Below are 14,691 nucleotides of genomic sequence, written 5' to 3' on the forward strand. Positions count from 1 at the left end.
TAGTTTGGCTAATCTTCATCTAAAACTGTTATTTTTAATTGCCTGTAGTGAATTTGATTTTTATGAATTTGATTTAGTCAAAAGAATGGTATTGGGAGTTTCTAATTAGACCCCACGTACCACAATTAATAAATAATTTCAAGTTCTATATGTGCTGGTTCACTATTAAAAGGTAATTCTGTGCGTACTTAAGGTAACAACGAGATTGCTTTTTAAAAATTAAAAGAGAAACTGGAACAAAACCATGAAGTGGAGATATCCAGTAGTGGCTAGTATACCTGTTGAATATAAAGCATGTGGTGTTCGTGTGTATCAAGGTATAAAAAATGCTTAATAAAAGCTTATAACTTTCATTTTAAAGAAGATCTTTTCAGAATTGAATCATTCCATCATCAGTTTAATAAAAAGTTGTTAAAAAACATTGTTTGGCCACAGAAAAACACTGGAAGGACATCAGTAACAAAAACAATCCTCATGGAATTTTTAAAGGTAAATGCAATAGACGTTAACTTCGGTAATTAATAAAACGTTACGTTTGTCGACTTACATTACCTCTGATCTGTGCTGGAGTCTAGGGTTAACTGATTCTTCTTCTTTCAGTGTCTATTCGTTCCGAATATTGGCAATCATTCTGGCTATAATTATTTTATTGACTGATGCCTTAAATAGATTCGTTGTTGTTGTGGAGAACCATTTCCTCAGGTTCTTCAACCATGATATTCTCCTTCTCCCAATTCCTCGCTTTCCGAATACTTTACCCTGTAGGATTACCTTCAGTAATCTGTATTTAGTGCTGTTTCTCATTATATGTCCGAGATATTCCAACTTTCTCCTTTTAATGTTATACATCACCTCTCTTTCTTTGCCCACTCTTCGTAATACGGTCTCGTTGGTTATCTTGTCTGTCCATGATATCCTTAGAATTCGCCTGTATAGCCACATCTCGAAGGCTTCAAGTTTTTTCTCCATTGCTTCAGTTAGTGTCCAGGATTCAACCCCGTAATACAATATTGAGAAGATATAACATCGTAGGAGCCTTACTTTTATCTCTTAATCTTACAGTTAAGTTAAGGTTAACTGATAGAAAGATGGTATGAAAAATCAGTCAGTACCCGTCAACGTCAAGTGGAATGATGCGATTTTAATAGGCATTTTTTATACCTTGATACACACAAACACCACATGCTTTGATTTTTAAAAAGATTAAATCTAGCCCAATGCATATAAAAGAAAAAAGTGATTTAAATACATTTATTCTAAATAAAAACTTAACAAAAAGGGATATAAAATAGCAATACAACTTATACTAAAACTAATGCAAATTTTTGAAACTAAAATTAAGACATTGTGTATTTATGTAATATTGTTCAGCGCACTAATAAAGTCTGATCTTTTCTCTCTTTACGCTTTTACCGGGAAATAGTACCTATAGGATCTCATAAGACATAATATGCCCCTCACGTATCTGCTGGGATCACGGGTATCACTTGCCCAGATATATGCCGCAACGTTGCAACCCATTCCCTAGCTTTCCACTAATTTCGCGAAAAACCACCTAAGTCGAGATAAAAGTAAGTACTTGTAAGATACAACGAGAGGTAAGACACTACGAGATCTTGTGTCTTCTACTTGTGTTTTTTGATGTTGTGATTTTAGTCACTTGGGGTAAGAGAAGTCTTTTGGTCTATCATGGCGCTACTGTTTAAGCCATACACAATAAAAACGATTGGTGTACTTTTCTGAAATTAGCGGCTGGGTATACCCTAGGATAAGGATAGAAATAATCTTCTCAAAAGATAAATATTTAATAAGTATTTGTTTGGGATTTTTAAACAGATGGTCACCTTAATATAATATTTATTATGATTACAATCAGCTGATTTTTAATCAAGTGAAAAATCCTTGTGTGATACTTTTGTATTAAGACCATGAATACCACTACCAAATTACTTGTTTTTTTTTTTAAATTTCATCAAACTATTCTTGTAAAATATATTTTATATATCTCATAATTTCGTTACTAGATTTTAGATTAAATCCATGCTCTATATTCAGAAATATCTGTATGTTAGAATATCTCTGTTATATATAAAATTACTTTGTTCCCTTTTACTTTACAAAATTTTCACAAAATAACTTTCCGTTACGTCACACCTGTCTTTAGATTAAAAACCTTTAATGTACATTAACGAATGACATAAGACATTTTTCAAGACATTTTCGCGCTACTTTCGAAAAAATGCACAGTCGATAACTCTATATTTAAAAAACTTTCAACTCTATATTATTATAACTCTATAGTTCTTTAAGCGTTTTAGTTCAAGACTAATAAGTGGTGAATTAACTTATTAAGCAGATATTTCAACTTACTACTAGCGCAATAGAAGGAAAATTATTATAATTAAGTAGATTTTTTATAAGTGTGTTGTTTGAAAGAAAAAAATCTCAAGAAAAGCAAGTTGTATTTTAATAATACGACACCCCAAGCTTTGAAGACGTTTTGCTAGGACTACGTCCACAATCAATGTTTGGAATTTATCTAAAAACTTGTATCGACAAAAGTATATGGTCACTATCCGAAGACACACGGACAGCCTGACCGAAATTTTTGATTCCAAAGTATGGTGTAAGATTCTTGGGTGTTCATATGCTTCACAACTATTGAGGATTACTTAGTGGGCTTAAGATTTTTGCATTCAGATTTTACTAATTTTTGTTATAAAAAAAACTAAAGAATTTAGATGTTTTGTTTTTTATTATGTGCTCTTGTGTGAAATCGACTAAACTTTTAACAGAAGGAATTTTTGTTACATAACATACTGTAATTGCCGTATTTTGCAAGGTGATACTTAATAAAACAGGAAGTTGTTGGTATTTACTATAGCGATAAAGCTAAAATAGGATCATACCAAGATATAAAAAACCTAGAAGTCTCTATACAATCTAAACAGTGTCCTGGGAAAGATGTAGAGTAACGGATCCCTTAGTAGGATATAAGACATTAACGCGAAAGATAAAAAATTAAAAAAAAAAAGATAAATCTCCTTTTACGATCAAAATCTTTCCAGAAACGATAATCAACTCCAATTATTATGCTAATTTTCAATTATAGTCCGTAATTTATTTTATCCGGCCAATGAACATAAAATCAAATTAAGCCTACTTTTGGATTTGATGATTTTATTGTGACGAAATCACCCGGCATTCCAGAATTTCAAATTAAAGTGGCGCTTTTATCTCGGCTCGAATGGTGAAAAACGTGTTACGAGAAATCGCCGAGATACTACTGACGGTAGATTAGGATACGCGTGAAAAAATTTAATATATGAAATAGGGACAAAAGGAATATGAAGTTTTAAATTTTTATATATATTTGTGAATAGGCCAATAATAGGACGTCACAGAGTGAAATTTAAAATTAAAAAGACAAATTTTTATACTCTAATCCAAATTCAATAGGATTGTCAGGGCTGACATTTTGTAGTTCGTAAATACTTGATAGTAAGCGGCTATATATTTAATTATTTATTAGCACACAAATTTACTTCTCAATGATCATTTTTGCTTATTACATCTGATATAAGTCCGAACTGGATAAAGTAGACTCGCCTTGTTGCGAAATTTATTATTTAGTACCGCGTGCAGCTTATCAGTATCAGCATCGTTGAGGTATACCTGAATGTCAAGAGAGGGACAGGCGGACAGCATTATCTTTTTCAAAAGTAATATTTTTATTGCAATACGGCAATATTGTTAAAACTCACCAGCAAATAGTGGAAATAAATATTAAAATTAGGTGGTCAGAAGTATTTCATGAGCGTGCAGTCGGGTTATATGGCATCAAAATCAACGTGCAGTACATCTGTTGATAAACCGGATATGGTAGGATCATTTTAGCCTGTTGCATAAGTAATAAAAGTGTCTGTTCAGATTTGCCTCAGGTAGTCAGCGGTTCTCAAATTAAAAATGTACGGTTTTCTTAATTTGATCATACGACATTAGGGATTTTTTTAATAAAATAACTTTGTATTATGTTTTATAATAATTGAATATCATAATGTAAATTGATAAACATTGAGTATGAAATATACAGGGTCATTCACGCAACATGTTGGTTAAAAGTTCTGGTCGTCACTGGTTTCTGCAAACTTGGAATAATGGGTTATGCAAAGCATTCTTGATTTTTTAAATATTTGCATTCTTCTAGCACTTCCGGTTGTACCGGAAGTCGCCATTAAGTTTTTTATTTTAAATAGAAACTGTGCTTTTTGTTATTTTTTTAGAATCTACGTAAAATTCTGCATCGATTTTTATTGGGATACCATTCTCGAAAAAATAGCCGTTTTTGAGATATTTAAAGTTTTTGAAAAATTTTTCATATTACAAATGCAACTTCAAAAATTAATATTGTGGTTAATATTTATGCTGAAAAAACAAAAATTCTTTTTCAGCGTGTACTAAACTCTATTTTTATTTAAGCATAAAAAAATTTGCCAATGTTAATACTGGGTGTTCAAAATTTTGTATTATATTTTTATTTTTATATATTTTATAAATATATCTATAAAAATATATATCTATATAAAACAAAGATTTATTCCTACTTTCCACACATACCTTCCCAAACCCACCAAGGTAGGTTGTCCTCCTACGGTACAACCAGCCCCGGCTTTCCTCCGCCCCCTGGTCTTTGGAACCAGGTCTCGACTATCTCGCGGTATCCCCCGTCAGGCAATGGAAGATTTCCGTGTATTTACATTTAAGTGGTAGGTTAGCCCATTTGGCTTTATCACTATCGGTCAAAGCAATTGTTCGGCGATCTAATGATGGTTGTGTGTGCCGATACTTGCTTTCCCTTTTCTGCACCAAGTGCAGTCGAGAGCGAGCTTCGTCGGTGGTCCCTCATGCATGTTTATCATAGTAGTTTTTAGTGATGCCCCACACCAATTCAATTGGATTGTACTGGCAGTGATATGGTGGTAGTCTTAGGACCTCTTGACCATATTTTAGTGCCATTTGGTCAACCACAAATTTTTTCTCAGTAATGTGTTCTTTGCACTTATTTAATAATTCAGCTTTTAAAGCTAGAAACATTGTCTAAGACTATTAATGACGGATTTTCCAGATTTTTTAATAATTTTTCCTCAAACCAATGTTCAAAAATATCGGCGTCCATATTTCCGTGGTAATCATCAGTTTTTTTTGTCGAAGAAAATATAAGACTAGCATTGGGTATAAAACCTTCCGTATTTCCTTCATGCAATATAATATATCTTTTGCCATTACTCGCACTAGTACTCGAATAGCATTTGGTAGAATCATCTTGCCAGGATGATTTGGTAATATTTCCTTTCGCAAAAATCCATGTTTCGCCAAGAAACATAAATTGTCTGGCAAATTCGGAATTCTTGTTTTTTAAATAGTTTCTTATAAATTTCCAACTTTTTCCAACAACATTGGACAGCTCGCACAACACTTTACGATTATTGTTTTTTTTTTGTATCTAAAACCCATAGCTTTTAATACTTTTGATAAACTGCTCAAACCCATATCACAAAGTTCTCTGTCCTTTATTTTTTGAATAAGTGTCTATCTTGTAACATGTTCTTTTGCTTTGTTCATGTCATAAATGATATTTCTGATTGAGATTTTAATACCTTGTGGCAAATCGAGGATTTTCGGATGCAAACGAATCCTTTTATTTTCCTTACTTAATTCCTCCTCAATCATTTTGCGAACTCTTTGAAAGGTCCGTTCTGAAATTCCACAAGCTGCACTTGTCCTTTTTTGAACTGCCAGTACTGATGTAATTGGTCCCATGTTGATTTTTTCTAAAGTAAAATAATTTTCCACTTTCAATACAATTCGACGCTCACTCGGAGATAAAAAATTATATTTAGGTGTTCTATCGTTTTCTTGTACGTTATCCATTGTCACTATTGAAAACCGGCGATCGTTGAATACTAATAGCGAGATTTTTCGGAGCTCTCTGAATATATACACGAGGGGGTGGGGCCTCGGTGGCAGGGCGCGTCGGTCATTGGCCGATGAGTCCGGTCAATGGAGAGCCTCGACTCCGCAGACTGTTTACTATTTTTGCAAATATAACAAGTAAACTTATCCAGTTATGCGACCGCAAGGAATGGATGCACTCCTCGAGACAATTCTATTTGAAATAAAATTATAAAAGTTTTTTCTATAAATTATCATCATAAAGCATTCAATTTGCGTTTTTTCAGGATTTATAAAAAAATTGTTTTGGTAGCGCTGATTTATCCTCAAGTACTACAGCCGACCAGTAGGAGGTTCGGTACCACAAACCAGGTAGAAAAGGGAAAGCATAACAGAGTGGCTGTAACTAGAGTCATAAATTATTTTTCTTGGGCGTTAATCCGAAATACGACAGGGTAAAACGACTTCACTATAAAAGGAGATCGTTATCTGTAAAAAAAAACAAATCATTTAATCGGTTTATGAGGGATTACGTAGAAGAAATCAAGATGTTTATAGAGGACGTCGCAGCATTTAGTGGTAATTTAACGAATAATTTCAATTTCAAAATTCTATTCGTAAAGGACGTACAAACATTGTATGGGACGATATTACCGAAAATATAATCCAAATATTTACAATAAAATCGTGATTTTAGACGTCTTGGAAAAAATAATTATATGGACGCAACGTGGTTGAATGAAGGTCATGCGAAATCTAAAGTATGGCCCCACTTAAATATTCAAAGGTCACGGACAGGCTTATAACGATAGGAAGTGATTCAGGTTTCTTACAAGGTGGTTTAAATGTGTTTGCCTCAATCTAAGTGGGCGATTGTCATAAAGATATGAATTCGGTTGTGTTTGTGGTTTTCCTCTATACTGACTCTTGTAGAACCTGGACCGGTAATTATAATGGACAATGCACCTTAATACAGCTGTCTGTATGAAAAAAATATCGACTTCTGCATTTCGAAAGGCTTATGTAGTAGATTGACTAAGAAGCAAAAATATAGATTTTGATGAATCCATGATAAAAGTTCAATTACTTGAAGTCGCGCGTGTAGATAAAATTAGTATCTACACAATAGGACAAACATAAAGAATTTCCTAAAATGAGATAGAGAGTATAACATAGATTGCTGGTTACAAAATATAAGAGCTCTTACCTGTAATATAAGAATGTCTTAAACACTAACCGTTCAAAAAGCTATCCAAAGGTACAAAACGATTTATTAAAGAGAAAAAGAATGAAAAACAAATAGCATAAATAAAATCAGTACAGATACATAAAGAACTAAACAAAATTCCTACTACTAAATACTACTTACTAGTTATTAAGTCTTTCGGAAGTGTATGTGCACTATTGTCTATCCAAGTCGTTATCACGAATATCCTGGATCAAGAGCTGCGGAGATGTGGTAACCATGTGTCAAAGGCCACCCAGAGAACAATGCGAAAAAAACTTCTAACACTTCTAGTGTATACAAAAACGGGCACTACTATATATTATAATCAATATGTATAATATATCTGTGATTATAATTGATTGCTGTCATACCAACAGCGGGACAAATCGTTGACCGATTTGGAGAGCACTGTATACCTTTTTTGAGGATTAAATCCTTGACGGATTTTTAGGGACTTTTGCCAAACAGAGATGTTGCTTCATCCACGTCTAAATTCGCTCTGAGGGTAAACGGGGTGCTTGAGTTTTCGGGAAGTCTTTTTTGAAAGAGTTTTAAGCGCACAAAAAAACTATAATACTAAAAAGCTGTTGACAAAATTGTTTGACAATCGTTTGAAATTTATGACATTTATAGAGTGGGTGCATTTTTGTCAAAAGTGGAGTTAAATACTAAATTAAAAATATTTATAAATAGTTTTACATGTTCGAATGGAATTATTCGAACAGTGCACGAACATAAGACTTATTACATCAGATTTGCAGTAGACCAAATGGCACGTGAGCATGTGGCATCACAGTATTAAGAACTCTATTGTATCAATGTAAATTGAATTCTATCGAGCTAATATGAGCCCATATAAAAAATGAGGTAATGCAAAAGAACGTAACCTAACAATTAAAAAGAGTCAAATTATTATTAGAACAAACCATACAAAATATATAAAATGTGGGACGTAGACCCGCTGTTGATGTTCTTATCGAGCCCATTATTATTATTCCAGGAGAAGACAGTAGTGATGGTGAATTAACATCTGGAAGTGAATCAGCATAAATAGATTTATTTTAAATTTTAACTAACACAGTTCTGGTAAATTTGTTTCTTTGCCATTCGGAAAGTACCTATGAGACCTTGTTTTTTTTTAAATTAAGGTTATCATTATGCTGCCGGGTTTATTATTAATATTATTCTCTGTAAATCAGTTGGTATGTATTTATATTTGAATATGAATTTTATTTTAAATATATAAATAGGTACATAATATCATTATTCCAGTACGTTTAAAGAAGTCTAATGTCAAGAGTTCCTTTCGAATTAGTCCTTACAATGATTTCCCTTATTTTTAAAATGTGCACGCCACCATTGAACTACACCCGTCTCTCGTTTCGGGATCCTCCAAGGTCTATTATTTTAAAGCGATACTCTGACAAACCTATTGAATTTGGACTTACAGGGTAAGTTTGGGGCAGATGGCCATACTACGTGAGATAACCATACTTACTATTTCTTACGTTTGACGACAAATGTCTGCGTGAGTACAGAATCAAGTCAGATTATATATCCAAACCGTTAAGTAATAACATATTGCTTTACACTGTTTATTATTATAATACGGTGACAAAACCAAATCAAAGTAAGTGAAGTAGTTTTGAGGATGTTACATAATCAATCCCTATTTGGTTGTTGACATAAACTTATTGGATGAAGTTAAATAAGTAAGTACAGCATATTCTGAAGTTTTTACTAACCTTAAAATCGTTTCGTTTATTTAAATTTTTCTAGACATTCTCCTTAAGAGCATAGGCGCAAAATTTCGGGCCAATGCTTTTTAAATGCATTCATTTTTTTCGAATCCTGAGAAAACTAACAAATATTTTTGAAAAATTTAAACGCAGAATAAGAGATTACATTATTACCGGGAGCCGAAAGTCCCTTAGGATAAACAAAAAGTTTTTTTGAATGAGATATTTGAAATTAAAAATCACACTAAATTTTCTCTTATTTTTCACCCCTGTAACTTATTAAAATAAACATTATAGAAGTTTTCAGGGACTTTCGGCCCTTAGTAATAATGTATTCTTTCATTCTGCGTTTAAATTTTTCAAAAATACTTATTAGTTTACTCAGGATTCGAAAAAAATGAATGTATTTAAAAAGCATTGGCCCGAAATTTTGCGCCTACGCTCTTAACAAATCGGACGTGACGGTTTTCCTAATTTTGAAAATCTTTTGAAAAGTGACTCAAAAAAATCTTCTCGGTGCCGTGTAAGCTATTAAAAATGAATATTATATAAGAAATGCATGTTGAATATATGACATTTTGAGAAAAACATTAGGAAGACATGTGAAAACTGGAAATCTTGTCAAAGGTAACATAGGTAGGTAGGTAGGCTTGTTCGTCATCCAAATGATATGTTAATCGTGGTATAATTTACCACTTTGCAAATCAACTTAAAATTAAACGCTGTTTCAGCCAAAGAAAGGAAAAGGCTGTTTGAGATTAGCTAAAATTATTTTTATCCGGAAATACTCATTTGCCACTGAGAAAATCAAAAGGTGTTTCACTTAAACGTTATGTCTATACCCAAGTCGCTGATATGCTATTCTATATCTGTGCGACCCAGATACTCAGCCTAGTTTCGGTACACTTTGCTTGTAGGTTCCGAAAGTGACAGACGCTAGATGCTTGACATTTTTTTGATTGCTTTCAGTGGTCATTTAACTGTGCTTATAAGTTGTTAATATGATTGTGACTATATGCCTGTTTTCTGTTGTAATTATGGCAAGACATGAAGCGAATGCTAGCGAATTTAGAAGGTAAGTTATCACGGGTTATTTTTACAATGTTTGATACGTAGATCATTCATTTTTTAGAATGACGTATGAAGAGCAACCAAAGTACTTGCAACAATTTATAAACGATTTAGATGAGGAAGTAGACAAAAATATCAAAACACACGATTCAGATGAGGACTATGTTCCGCAAAAGCAAATTAGATGGAGATGAAGCTGCTGACGTAGATAACGTTTTCAGTGATATTATTAATAAGATTGAAATCGATACCGACGACAATGCTAATAGAATAAAAATTTTAAAGATTTTTAAGAAAGTTCCCAAAGTGATGTTCTGGTGACAAAGGATAAAACTATTTGGCAATGAAAACCTTTTACTGAAAGTCGAATACTAAAACTCTTTTTTTAGAGATACATTTAAATGTGTTTTCAGTGACGTAATGGGTGATATAATTATACGCGAAACCAATTGAAAAGCTAATGCCATATCTTAGAAGTATAACGCTAAAAACTCAGACCTACCTCGAAATGTTTAAAAGTCACTCAACAGAAGAATTTGATGCCTACCACGGTATTCTTATTACACAGCACTTGAAAGATATACGGAAAACAGACTCTCATCCTTAATGCATACTTGGGTATTCTTATTACACAGAATTCAGAGCACTTGAAAGATTTACGGAAAACAGACTCTCATTCTTTGTACTAAGAAAGTATGAGAATAAATCGCTTTTGATCAGCAGATTCCTACGGTTTGACAAAAACAAAACACGTGCAAAACGTTTTCAAAATGATAAATCTAAGGCTATTACAGATATATTCAAAATTGTCAATGATAATTTACGTCGTACCTATGTACTCTCAGATTGGCTTACTTTGGATGAACTTTCGCAAGTATACCATCAAGGTTTAATGGATTTGTGATGTCTGTAATTTGTATCTACTTACTGGACAAATATATACTGAAAGGAATTCAACTGGACGTAAAACTTATCAAAGTGAACGCGTAGTAAAAGATTTGTGATACAGATACAAACATTCTGGACGAAACATAACAATGAATAATTTTTTCACAACTGTTCCATTAGCCCGTCTCCTGTTGTCCTGGAAATTATCATTAGTCGATATTTTAAGAAGGAACAAATGTTCCACAAGAAATGCTCCGTTTGTCAGAGCGTGAACCTAAATCTTCATTATGCGGATTCAGTGCAGATCATGTTACCATTTGTTCGTATGTGCCAAAAAAAAAACAAAAAAACAAGGGTAATCTTATCAACAGTTTACGACAACGATAATGTAAGTATCTTAAAAATAAACTTGACATAGTTCAGTACCATAATAAATCTAAAGGAGGCATTGACAACAAAAATTTGCGTTGGCCAGTAGGCTTCTTTTACAACAACCTAGATATATCGACTAAGAAATACAACTAGTGATGCCTGCAATTTCTGTTAGATCTAGAGTACCAATATATATATATATATATATATATATATATATATATATATATATATATATATATACAGATGACGGCATTGTTTTGTTGACCATTGGAATTAAGATTTATTGCAATCTGATCTCTAGAGTATATTTATTATGTTGCTCTAAAACTGATTTTTTTGGTTATTTTTTTACCTTTAATAGCAATACAAATAAATAAGTAAGTAAATAAGTAATATGGTTTATTGTCACTGAAAATTGTACAAATTTTATGGATAATGCTTATTAAAATAAGACAAGAAAGAAGAAAAAAAATCGGAATAAGAATCGTTTGTACTTTTAAATAAAAAAAAACAATAAAATTCTTCCAAACTTAACCGTTAAAAATACTATCTAATTAAGAACCTACAAACTTCGTAAAACGTACCTAATAAAAAATAAAAATTAGGAAAGCAGATTAACGAATTAAGGGCTCAAATATTCCACCTCCTTGTGCTAAACAGTAACCAAATCTATCATCCAGATTTCTCCTCATATTTTGGAGTAGGGCTGGTGTAATGCTTGCAAAAAAATGAAGTATTTTTGCCCTTAATTCGACTAGACTTGTGGATCTTTTAAACTGATGCCTATAAAAGTTTTCTTTTGGAAAACCCCAAAAAAATATCGTTAGGCGCTAAGTCACAGGATCTAGCGGGCCATTTAATTGTACCACGTGTACTTATCAGTCGATTATTAAAAGTTTGATTGAGAAAGTCAATAGTTGCTCTAGAGTTGTGAGCCCAACACCCATCCTGTTGGAAATAAACCTCCTGAAAATTAACGGGAAGGCATCAAACTTCCGGAATAATCTCATTCTGTAAAAGTTGTAAAATTTGGGCCCGTTTAGGTATCGATAAAAAATGAACCGACAATACGGTCGCCTAACATCCCAGTCCAAATATTTAACTTTTTCGGATGCAGTGTTCGCACTGGAACACTGAGGTGCTTATTTTTCCAAGAATAACACCTTGCAATAGATGGAGTATGTTTTTTATGTAATGAAAATGAAGATTCGTCAGAAAATAAAATATTTTTTAAAAAGTGTACATTTTCGTTCTGTTTATCTAACAAAATTTCACAAAACTACATCCGCCTAAAATTATCTTCCGGAAACAGTTCTTGTGTTGGTTGTATCTTAAAGCAGTGATACCCATTCCTTTTGAAAACTCGCTGGACAGTTCGAGCAATCTCGTTAACTTCCCTAGCAATTTGTACACTATTGCATGGTTCACTAGCTTCCACAAAAACACAAATATCAATATCCCTGTTTTGACGCTCCTCATCGACAGGTCTAACACGTGGTTCATTACCTTCATGACACTTTTTACAACTGTTTACACATCCCGAAGTTTGAAAATGTTTAATGGTATTTTTCACTGTTGTAACACTTAATGGGGGTATATTTTCGGAGGCAACAATAAATAAATCAATTACTTCGCGCATCGAATGACTCTGAAAGTACCATGTTAGAAGTTGTACTTTTTCTTGGACAGTATACAAAGTAATACGCATTAATTATTTGTTTTTTCTTTCAGAACTTTGTTTGAAATTTTTAATGTCGATGTGACAATTACGACAATTCGTACCTTCTGTGAAATGAATATAGAGGTAGAAACGTGCAACATGTCACAGCGATTGCCATTGTGTTGGATGGTCAATAAAACAATGTCATGATTTGCAGAAACTTTTCATCAAACATGGGAATTGAGTGAATGTTAAGAAGACCTTTACCTAAATATTAAAATAATACAGCAGATTCATTACCTCTTTGAGATTTTATTGTACGCCTCAAAATTGTTGCAAATTGCTACATTTGCATGTCTTTAGCGAAAAGTGGCTAAGAAAAACACGAAAACCATGTAATGGTTGTAATCGTCTGCTATGTAACGAACACACAGTAAATATAAGTAAGTGTTGACAATGTGTTTAAAATATAAGTTTTATTTAAATGTTTCTATATCACTTTTATTATAAAAAATAATAGACACTTAGCTTCATGATTTACTAACATTAGTGTTAGCAGGGTATCACGGGTGTGGACGTTATGGTGTAACAACTTTGACAGGTATTTTTAATAGGTATTAATTTACAGTCTGTCCCAAACCCTTCTTTCAGTGCGTCACTAATTTTGACGTCATATAGGATTTTAAGAATGTCGAGAATTATTGCATGACATTTTAGTTAAATCTGACAGTTGCAGGATTGTAATCGGCTAAATGTGAAAAGATTATTTTTTTAAGGTGTGAAATGTGAATTTTTTTTTACTTTACATTAGAGGTCCCGTCCTGTATAAAAATTTTTATTGCGCATTATATTGGAACGGCATTTTGTCATAATTGCTATTCTATACATTCCAAAGAAAGTGCTTAATTAGCTAAGATTTATTTATGGATTTATTATTATTTATTACAAACACTATGGAATTGCAATGTTTGTTTATTTAAAATAACGCTTCCTCCTATAGAATCTTTTAAGAGTTGACTGCGAGATAAAAAAATTTACTGGCAATTGCAAGGCATCAAAGCAAACATTCCTGTGACAAAATAGCATCGATTGAAATCAGTCATATTCGGATAAGTCATTTTCGGAAAGTTTCTGTGGCAGCCATTAGTTTAATTTTGTGAAGATTTATCATAAAATCGTGAAAATAGTTTAAATAGTGAGTTATTCTACTAGATTGGGTGTGCAAATGAAAGATTGTTATGAAGTTTAGGTAAAAAAACAATGGACAGTTTAAATAGTAAAGGAGTTGATTTTTGAGTTAATCTACCAGTTTCGGTATGCAGATGAAATAGTGTTAATGGAGTTTAGTTAAAAAACAAGATACCGAATGTAAGTTTATGTAAATAGTTTAAATAGTGAAGCAGTCGATTTTTGAGTTAATCTACCAGTTTCTGTATGCAGATGAAATAGTGTTAATGGAGTTTAGTTAAAAAACAAGATACCGAATGTAAGTTTACCTTCTTTTTTTATGAATAACAAAAATGAATATTATATTTCAAACAATCCACAATCCGATTCAGAACCTGATTCATTAAAATCAATGATTACAGGGGATATGTGGCTGGCATCAATTATATCTTATATTTTAATAAAATGTGGTTCTAAAAAGAACCGTTTTAATACATATGAATATCTTCTAATTGAAAATAATTTAATAATTTTAATATAAGGCTTTTTTCTTTCTCGGTATATCTCGGCATATTTAAAATATTTTTATGACAATAAATACAAAATTAAAT

At 32.3% G+C, this 14,691-nt stretch overlaps 1 protein-coding gene across 1 annotated transcript in view; it reads right to left on the bottom strand.

The window, feature by feature from the left end:
- LOC140435722 (zinc metalloproteinase-disintegrin-like NaMP) overlaps positions 1 to 14,691 on the bottom strand; it is a 501,897-nt gene that overhangs the window by 442,357 nt on the left and 44,849 nt on the right. The window lies entirely within an intron of this gene.

This window comes from Diabrotica undecimpunctata, chromosome 1 (genome assembly GCF_040954645.1).
Source record: "Diabrotica undecimpunctata isolate CICGRU chromosome 1, icDiaUnde3, whole genome shotgun sequence".
In the NCBI taxonomy this organism is placed as follows: domain Eukaryota; kingdom Metazoa; phylum Arthropoda; class Insecta; order Coleoptera; family Chrysomelidae; genus Diabrotica; species Diabrotica undecimpunctata.